Source organism: Triturus cristatus, chromosome 9 (assembly GCF_964204655.1).
Source record: "Triturus cristatus chromosome 9, aTriCri1.1, whole genome shotgun sequence".
NCBI lineage: Eukaryota > Metazoa > Chordata > Amphibia > Caudata > Salamandridae > Triturus > Triturus cristatus.
The window spans coordinates 509,615,264-509,625,718 of NC_140592.1; positions in this window are offsets into that span (position 1 = coordinate 509,615,264).

Consider the following 10,455-nt stretch of genomic DNA (forward strand, 5'->3'; position numbering starts at 1 on the left):
CTTGGACTACAGATACTCCCAGGGTCTTCTTGGGACGGCCCCTTTGTCGTTTTGCAGGGGGGCCCTGCTGCAGGGCCAGTGGGGTCTGAGGACTCACCCCTCTCTGTGGGCGCAGGGGAGGATGGTGAACTGTCATCTTGTGGCCCACCAGAGGGAGGTGGAGGTGTTGTCTGTGGCGAATGCCTGTCCCTCAGTACCGCCACTTGCTGGCCCAAGAGGTCCACGTTTCGTCCCATACGGGTGTCGATGGACCTCATCAGCAGGATGAGCTTGTGCAATAGTTCTTCCGACTGGCCCGTCCGTCCCTGGGCCTGTTCGTATGCACCCAGGACTCTGGTGATGTGTTCCAGGGAGTAGGTCCCAGCCTCCTGGTGTCCCTGGGTGACCCAGCCCCTCCCACCTGCCCTGCTGTCACGGTCCTGTTGTCTCACCACTGTGGACATCCGCATCCTCTCCCTACCCTCCTCCATCGGTGGTTTGTGCTGGTCATCCTCTGGGACAGGGAGGGTATTGCAGGCAGCACTGGTGGTGGTGGTGGTGGCGGGGGCTCACAGGCCGTGACAGCAGGAGTCTGCTGTGGAGTTGTTGTTGATGCAGATGTGGGGGGGGGGACGATGGGGTCCTGGGACCTGTTGCTCCCTGGCACACCAGATGGACCGGCCTCAAGCTCATCGTCCATGGAATCCTGAGATTCAACATCCGGGAGTCCTTGTACCGGGGGTGGAGACAGGCTCTGCAGGTTGCTGGTGTTGTCCTCTGCAGTGAGTTCTTGGTCACCTGTGGGTCAGATGTGAAATGGTCATTGCAGTGCTCCCGGCAAGCTTTATGTTAGCTGTGCGTCATTCGCTTTTTGTACACTGCACAATTGACATATCATTACATTGTTGACTATGTGCAGTACTGTGCTTACTGACATGATGCAGTGGTACAGGCATTACTTGTCCATCATGTGAGGTGTCAAGGCATACCATGCATGCGACCCGTGCACAATTGAGGTTTACAGGGACTTGTTGCCATCTAGGGCCTCGCACAACATATGTTTAATTGAGGACTCATAGTGTATTTGTTTGACCTAGCAGACGTCACATCTGGCCATGGATTGGCCATTGTCATCTCCTGCATACCTTTGTCCTGTCATGTGCATATCTTGATGTGTGCCACCATATATGCTTTCATATTTACAATTGGTCCTTGTTGCACTTGCCCCATGGTGATGCACATGTAACTAGTTGCTGTGCATGATTGTGCCCCGACTTTCTTCTACTTGGGCATTGGTGTGTCACACTTTGGTGGTTGTGACAGTTTCCTTAGCTTACCTGTGTGCACACTGTGCTTGGCAATGGGATAGTTATGCCTCTTTGTGCAATGAGAGGGCTGGTGTTTTCATATGGCACCATGTATTTTGTGGAAAAATGGGTGGGTGCATGTACTGTATACTGACCTGTAGGTTTGTTTGGTGTACTGCAATGGCATCCAACTGCTCCTGGGTGGGGAGGGGGAGGGCTCCATCCTGCTCAGGTGTGGGAAAGAGGGAATGTTGGGAGTAGTGGTGCAGGCCTCCCACCCACAAACACTCTCACTGGCTACCTACCTGTAAGTTTGATGGGGTTGTGTAATGTCGGACACATGCTTCTGGGTGGGGTGGTGGGAGGGATCCATATTGCTAGGCTGTGGGACAGGGGGCATGGTGGGAGTAATGGTACAGGCCTCCCACCCCCATACACCCTCCCAGGGAAGATGGCTACCTACCTGTGAGTTTGTAGGCTGTGCAATGGCTGACACATGCTTCTGCGTGGGGTGGGGGAGGGAGCCATCTTGCTAGGCTGGGGGACAGGGGGCATGGTGGGAGTAGTGGTGCAGGCACCACACCCCCAGACAGCCTCATTGTTAAGAGGGCTACCTACCTGTAAGTTTGTTGGGTGTACTGCAATGGCTTCCAACTGCTCCTGGGTGGGGGGAGTGCTCCATCCTGCTCAGGTGTGGGACAGAGGGAATGTTGGGAGTAGTAGTGCAGGCCTCCCACCCACAAACACCCTCACTGTGAAGATGGCTACCTACCTGTAAGTTTGTTGGGTGTACTGCAATGGCTTCTGACTGCTGGGGGGGAGGGGGGGAGTGCTCCATCTTTCTGAGGGGTGCAGGGTGCATAGTGGGAATAGTGGTACAGGCCCCCCCACCCACAAACACCCTCACAGGGAAGATGGCTACCTACCTGTGAGTTTGATGTGGGTTGTGTAATGGCTGACACATGCTTCTGGGTGGGGTGGGAGCCATCTTGCTGATGCTGTGGGACAGGAGGCCTGGTGGGAGTTGTTGTGCTGTCTGCCTGTACACATGCCCCCATGGTAATGTTGGTAGCTATGTTTGGGGTGTATGGGAGCGGGTGAATGTTGGATCTGTGAGATATGTTTTTGTGAGTATGTGGTGCAGATGGATGGTATGTGTCCTAGGTGATGTAGATTTGTAGTTGTGCAAGACAGTACATAGCAGAGTGGCAGTAGTCATTTGTTTGTACTTACCAGCCTTCACTCCCCCCGGCTACTCCCGTGAAACTCTCTGGATGCAGTATGGCAAGCACCTTCTCCTCCCATTGTGTGAATGGTTTTTGTGGAATGGGAGGGCCACCGCCAGTCCTCTGAGCCAGCTCACGGTTCTTGCTCTTCCTGTTCTTTTAACGCGCTTATTTTGCGCTGTGCTGGCGATTGGATGACACGTGCAGAACTGCTGGTGCGCTCTTTTTAAATTTCCCCGTTTTTCTATTTTAGTTTAGTTTAATATAGTGCTTTTCCCTGCTTTTAACTCAGGCCCCTCACCTGCACATTAGATTGGTTGTCACCGTGTTGGAGCGGGTCCACTTCCTCGATCGGTCGCGCTTGCCGGCCATGTTGGGGGGGCTCCGGGACGCCTGGCGGCGCCATTTTGGAGGTTGACGCGCTAGCTGTCACAAGGACACTAGGCGCCTACTTAAGGGGAGCAGTCTAGGTGCATTGTCCTGTTCTTTTAACGCGCTTATTTTGCGCTGTGCTGGCGATTGGATGACGCGCAGAACTGCTGGTGCGCTCTTTTTAAATTTCCCCGTTTTTCTATTTTAGTTTAGTTTAATTTAGTGCTTTTCCCTGCTTTTAACTCAGGCCCCTCACCTGCACATTAAATTGGTTGTCACCGTGTTGGAGCGGGTCCACTTCCTCGATCGATCGCGCTTGCCGGCCATATTGGGGGAACTCCGGGACGCCTGGCAGCGCCATTTTGGAGGTTGACGCGCTAGCTGTCGCAAGGACACTAGGCGGCTATTTCAGACGGGGGATGGCGCGCAGCGGATCCGCGCAGCGGGACCGCCGGATTTCCGCCGGAGTTACGCCTGAGTTCAGCCCGTCTGCGCCCGTCCGCGCTGAGGACGTGCTGCAGGTCGGGCTGGACTCTAGTACTGTCTCGCATCCCACACAGACGAGGAGGAGGTACTTAGTGCATGAGCTGCTGGCACTCAGACCTCCGTCTCGACGTTGTCATCACGGCTGGTCGCCGAATGAGGTAACATGTTATTCTACCTGTTCATGGTGTCATGTGACGCTCTGTCCCGTGTCTCGTTGCGGAAAGGCCCCTGTTAAATTTCCCCCTCCTCTGAGTGCTTTACCACCTAGAACTGGTTTTCTGATTAATGCTCGGTCACTTACAAAAAATAATATAGCGTTTCACGAGTTTGTCAATGACAGGCAACCCGACTGGGTATTCGTGACTGAAACTTGGGCATCTGCCTCGTCAGGTCATGACCTGATATTAGCAATACCAGAGGGCTACACCTTATACAGACAGGATAGATTGGTACGCAGAGGGGGGGGCCTGGCAATTATCTGCAGGGCCCCATTTCTGGGCTCTATCAAAACTCTGTCTGACCCTGCGGACGCTTTTGAGGCCTTATACTTTTGTATAACATGCTCTCCGACAGAGTCTTTTACTGGTATTCTGGTCTATAGACCTCCGGGTCCCAGAACCAGTTTCTGCTCTGAGTTGTTTCGAATCCTGGAGCCATACTTTGATAAACCTCATTTTTCTATCCTGGGGGATTTTAATTTTCACTTAGATGATGTGGTCTCTAGGGATTCTGCTCAGCTCATTGACGCGTTGGAAGCCTGTGAGTTTATTCAGCTTGTAAAATACCCGACGCATCGGGCTGGCCACACTTTGGACGGGGTGTTCACCAATGATCCTAGACTCTCTGTTGGTTCCCCCCTCCCACTGGTTTGGTCGGACCACTTTGCGGTACCTCTTGGTTTTTCATCTGTCATTAAGGATCTTTTCAATGCTGCTCCTCGTAACAGAGTTTTGAAAAGAAGCTACAGGAACATCAATAATCAAGCTCTTGCTCCTTTTTTACGAGATTTCGATACTTCCGCTTCAAGAGGCGTGGATGGGGCTGCTCAAGATCTCGTCAACTCTATTACTACTGCGGTTGATGCGTTAGCTCCCTCTTCTCTACGTTATGTCGCGCGGCGGAAACCTTCTGCACCCTGGTTTACGGAGCCTTTAAGACTCTTAAGACAAACCTGCAGGACTAAGGAGAGGAAATGGCGTAAGTCGTGGGCTCCTTCTGACAGAGAAGATCACAAACTGATACTACGAGAATATAAATCTCGAGTGATTAAGGAGAAGCAGGAATATTTCTCCCATCTGACAACTGCGCCTCCTTCATCCAAAGAGCTTTTTAAGATTGTGGGCTCACTGTGCTCGCTTCAGACCCCCGATCCAGTGGTGGCTTCTCAAGAGCTCTGCAATAATATCTCCGATTTTTTCTACAATAAAATCTCGGATATCCACTCGGCCCTTGACAACCAGAAGAAGATGCTGGACGAGCATTCTCTGAGTAACATTAAGGCTTCGGAATCTTGGAGGAGAGACTCACATATATCTCTCACCCACTTTCCGCTCCTTTCTCTTGAGGGTCTCAACTCATTGCTGGATCTGACTAAGTCAGCCTCCCCGGCTGATCCCTGTCCACTGAAAGTTCTAAGGGATTGCAGGGAATCACTTCTGCCCCCGTTACTGGCAGTCATGAATGCGGCCTTGACTCAGGGCATTTTCCCTATGGTCTGGAAAAAGGCCATAGTGAAACCCCTTCTAAAAAAATCCTCCCTGGACCCTGGAGTGATGAAGAATTTTAGGCCCATCTCCCTCTTGCCTGCCCCTGCAAAGATGCTTGAAGCCCATTTAAATTCTCAACTTTCCACCTTCCTTGACTCCTCTGGGTTCTTGGATAGCTCTCAGCACGGTTTCAGGAAGTTTCATAGTACTGAATCCGCGCTGACTATGGTGGTTGATAACATCCGGCGCAAAGTTGATCTGGGTCAGACGACGATTCTTGTTCTGCTGGATCTGACTGCAGCATTCGATACCCTGTCTCCCTCTACCCTTACATCGCGGTTGAGGGAGGCAGGGGTGGCAGGACAGGCTCTCAGCCTTCTTGACTCTTTTTTACATCTGAGAGAGCAAAGAGTTCTGCTGGGTGAGTACCTCTCCCCTGCTAAATCTTTGCAATGTGGAGTGCCCCAGGGTTCGGCCTTAAGTCCTACCCTATTTAATCTGTATGTGGCCCCCCTTGCAAGATTAGTAAGATCGCAGGGGATGGAGGTAGTGTCCTATGCTGACGACACTCAAATTATGGTGTCTCTTAGCCATTCTTTGAGTGTCTCTGCCTCTAGTTTTAGGGCCTGCATGCAGATGGTCGCTGTGTGGATGGTGCTGAATTCTTTAAAACTCAACGCCGATAAAACGGAGGTTCTCGTGTTCGGCAAAGATCAAAACATCTGGTCTAATGAGTGGTGGCCTCCGTCCCTTGGAACCTGCCCTACTCCTTCCTCTACGGCTAGGAATCTTGGTGTCATTTTTGATACCTCACTCGCCATGAATACTCAGACTAACAGGACCGTGGCCACGTGCTGGGGTATCATTAAAACCTTGAAACGAATCCTCCATTACTTGTCCCCGCAGGCACGAAAACATACAGTCACTGCCCTCGTAGGCTCCAGATTGGATTACTGCAATGCATTATACGCGGAGTCCAATAAATATCTGATACAACGTTTGCAGGTGGTACAGAACGCTGCCGCCAGATTCGTTTTAGCACTTCCTAGGGACTCTTCGGCAACGATGGCCAGGAAGAACCTGCACTGGCTTCCCATTAGTTTTAGAATTTCTTTTAAACTTCTCTGCCTCACCTACAGAGCCGTGCAGGCCGGCCCCTCAAATGCCTTGGGGTCTCTGCTGACTCGATATATTCCCAGTAGGTCTTTGCGATCTTCAGACTCTAACCAGCTGGTAGTTCCTCGCTCTAAAAAAGCCAGATGGGGGAGCAGAGCCTTTTCCATTGTTGCTCCTCTACTCTGGAATGGCCTTCCTCTGGAGATTAAGTCGTTACCATCCCTGTCCTTGTTCAGGAAAGCTCTTAAAACCTGGTATTTTATAAAGGCCTATCAGTAAGCTCTCCTGTTTTTCCCAGTCAGCTTTATTTGCTAGGCGCCTTGACGCCCATTGGGCTAAGTATGCGCGATATAAGTTGTGCTTCTTCTTCTTCTTCTTCTTCTTCCTCTCCTTGACCACCCTCTTCAGATCATGCCACCGCTTCATGATATCCTTTTTGGATCTTGGGGTGGTCCCTACTGCATTGACCCTTTCGACTATCCTTGCCCACATTTGTGTCCTTGTGGCTAATGGTGTCTGTTGGACCAGGGTACCAAACAACTGTGGTTCCACTCTGACTATCTCATATACCATGACCTTCAACTCACTCTCAGTGAATTTGGGCATTTTCTGTGTGGCCATGGTGTGTGGTGTGCAAGGTGATTGTAGGTGTAGGAGTGTGAGTGGTGGTTGTGCTGGGTATGGTGTGTGTTGTGCAGGGGGGTTTGTTGTGCTGGTGTGGAGGTGGTGGTGGTGGTGCAGTGTGTGGGGTGGCTAGTGATGTTGTGTCCTTTGCCTCTCCTGTCAGCTGGGGTATGTGTCCCTTCTCTCCTGGAGTTTTGCAAGGGATTGTTATCAGGGAAGGGGCGGATTTTATACTCAGCTATGTGGGTGTGTCCAATTGGGGTGTTGCTAACCGGTGTGTTGTCCTGGAAATTGTAATTTTTCGTTTTGCCATGGGGTTGTGTCATTGGGGTGTGTTTTGTGTATTTGGGGGACATTGCTAGTTTTCGGTGTACACTCTTTGGCCTTCTTGTGGGGTTTTGGCTTTGTATGCCATATTTTTTTACGGTCGGAGACAGCGGTACATACCGCAGGACCGTCGGGGATATCCTAATTTCCGGTGCGGTGTCTCCGCTATACTTGCGGCAGGTTGTTGTTTTTCCGCCAACGATTCCGACTGCCGCGGATGGATTTTGGCCATCTCCGCCCGCTACGGGTGGTTTTTCTTGGCCTCCTTCCGCCGCGGTCTGATTTTTTGGGCGATTAATCCTAATTTGGCTGCCGGTTTTCCCACGGTGCCGGCAGGCGGTTGTTTTCCACTTCCATGGCGGTCGGGCTGTTTTTCCGCCTGCTATCCTAATGACCCTCTAAGTCTACAGGGTGCTTACCTCTGAGAGAAGTGCATGACTGATGGGTGTAAAATTAGTATTCCAACTCTACCGTGTGCTTGCCTCAGTGGAGGTGCTGATCAGTGGTAGAGGACAACATTTGTATTCTATCTCCACTGTGTGCTTGCTTCTGGGAAGGTGCTGGTCAGTGGCGAGTGGCAAACTTACTATCCTAACACTGAATGGTTTTTGACTCAGGGGAGGTGCTGGTCAGTGTAGGGAGCCAACTTATTATTCTAACTCCGCAGGGTGCTTGTGTCAGAGAAGGTGCTGGTCAGTAGTGTGGGCATAATTAATATTCTAACTAGACAGGATTCATCCGTCATTAAAGGTACTGGACACTTCTTTCTTTATTAAATGCAGAAAAAAAATACAACCATGATTTTTTTTGTCTTACGCAGCTTAAATCAACATCTGCAAAAACCAAAAAAATCAAATCCATCAACTGGAATTTCAAACATCCAATCAAACACTTGTTCTGCAATGAGACGGCCTTTCACAGGTAAAATAGTTCAAAAACATAGGGGCCGATTACGATGTCATTCAGAAAGGCTCAGAATGGGATTCAGTACTGCAGAATCTGATTCAGAAACCGTGTTTCCGAACAAATTTCCCAACGACCGATAACAATGACCGGAAATCGTTCGGGCAGTCTGAATCAGTTCCAAAAGAAATTCTGACAGCTCTAGTCTTTCGGAGCCGATTCGTACAGCTCTATAGACACGATTTCCAAACGAGCGATTACGATGACCAATTCGGTCTGCCCGACACAAAACCGCTGTCGGAATCTGTCTTTGGGGACCTATTGTGGGACCCGCTTCACCCAGAAGCATCTGATTGGGGCCTGTGGGGGTACCCAAGGGACCCCTCTTCCCAACCATTCACAATGTAGCAGGCATCATGGGGTGCCCGCCACAGGGTGCAAGGTTTTCCCCAACCACTTCTTTTTAGGTCTCGCAGAGGGCAGCGCATGCGCTGCCTCTACGAGGCATGAAGTAGTCAGTAATAGGGGTAAAACTCCACCCATTGTGTTTTTATTTGTGTTTTAGCCTGCCATTGGTTAAATCTGGCATTGCTCTTTTTATGTAGCTCAATGATTGGCTGGTGGTCCCAAACGTCACTTCCGTTCTGCCTCCGTTTTGCACCCGCCCTCGCCTACGGTAACTCCCTTGCCTTCTTCTGACACTGCTTTGCTTCATGTGTAGCTTCTCCCCTTCACGCGCTCCGCATGCCATGCCCGCTTTCACTTTCAAAGCAGGGACAATGGCGTCCACGGCATGACTGTGCACTAGCCCTCGCGCTCTCGCCTATGGTAACTCCCCTTCTTCCTTCTGAAACTGCTTTTACTTCATCAGTAGCTTCTCCCCTTCACGCGCTCAGAATGCCATGCCCGCTTTCACTTTCAAAGCAGGGACAATGGCAGCCGTCGTCATGACTGTGCACCCGCCGCCGCCTACGGTAACTCCCCTTCTTCCTTCTGAAACTGCTTCCCGCCCCATGCCGTGCCTTTCATTTGCATTTCTTAACTGCACCACAGTAGCTATTAAGGTTGCTTTTAGTGCGCGCAGTTACTTTCCGTCCTTACTGCTTCCGCCCTCCCAGGTCAAAGGCAGCGTTTCCCTTGTGCATGTTTGTTCACTCACTGAACACAGAACATCTGTCATCACGAAACTTATTACAATAGCACTGTTTATATAAATGGTAAATAGCCGCGGTTAATGTACAGGTTGCGGAATTTTTTGTTACAACTTTTGAACAAAATGACTCCCTCGTGCAGGTTCGTGCATGCAATGAACACTGAACTTGTGTCAAGTGAAAGCAGTTTTGGCATTAATCACTTAACGTGCTATTGTCGGTTTGGTTTTGTTTTAACAAATGATCCTCCTTTTTCATTGACCCTGAAACTAAAATGAATTCCGATCAGACGTTCCGGTAAATTTTAATGAAACATGGCACACGCACTCCCCAGTACGACACACAAAATACACTGTAATTAAGAGAGTGCCAACTCAATTACAGTATGCTGCATCAGTTTGGATTCTGGAGTTTGCTTACAGTACATAACCCTCCCCTGGTCTTTGTCCTTGTTTAACATAACTGGCACTCATGTAAAGCACTTCAATACCTTCGGGTCGTGTTCGCGCTATATAAAACTGGGGGAAAAATACCAATACCACCCGCCTATTCCCAGCGCATATCACCAGACACCACATAGCTCCGCCCATTCCACGCACGCTTTTATAGTATTTAATATAATAGTTCTCTTGATGTCAGTCTTATCTCCTCCCTAATCGTTTCCACACTTAGCAATGCTGTGTGTGTAAGTAGACTGTTGCCCTGTGTTAACAGAAATGTCAGAGGGGAAGACACTTCTTTGCTTCTGTCACTGGAGTTTATGGCACTTTCTCGGAGTGGGTAGCTGGCTGCTATACTGATAAGCTTTTAATCACAATAACCACAACTGTGAACTATGTAATACTGACCCCCTTCCCTCCTCATGGCGTGCCTTTTATTGGCATTTATTAACCGGGCCGCAGTGATTTTAGGCTTGAGGGTGTCTTTTTCTGTGCTGCTTTAGCCCTGCCCTTCCATTTCCCATTTTGGCCAAACCATCCCTTAGTCAGTCCCCGCCTCTGCAGCACACATGGCGTTGCGTCTCCTACGGTTGCACTCTCCCTTCCACCACCACCATCTCCTGCCTCAGCTCAGATTGGTTGCACCAACAGGGCAGCGCCCAACCCCCCCCACCCCGTTGGTCGCTTGTACATTTTTTGGGGGTGTTTGCTGAATATACTGACCTCAGTCAGAATACCTTTTTAGCAGGGCTGCTGGTGTGTGGCAGTCACGGGGTGCCCATGGCCCCGCAGTGAGGGGAGGTGGGCTGGGTTTGTAT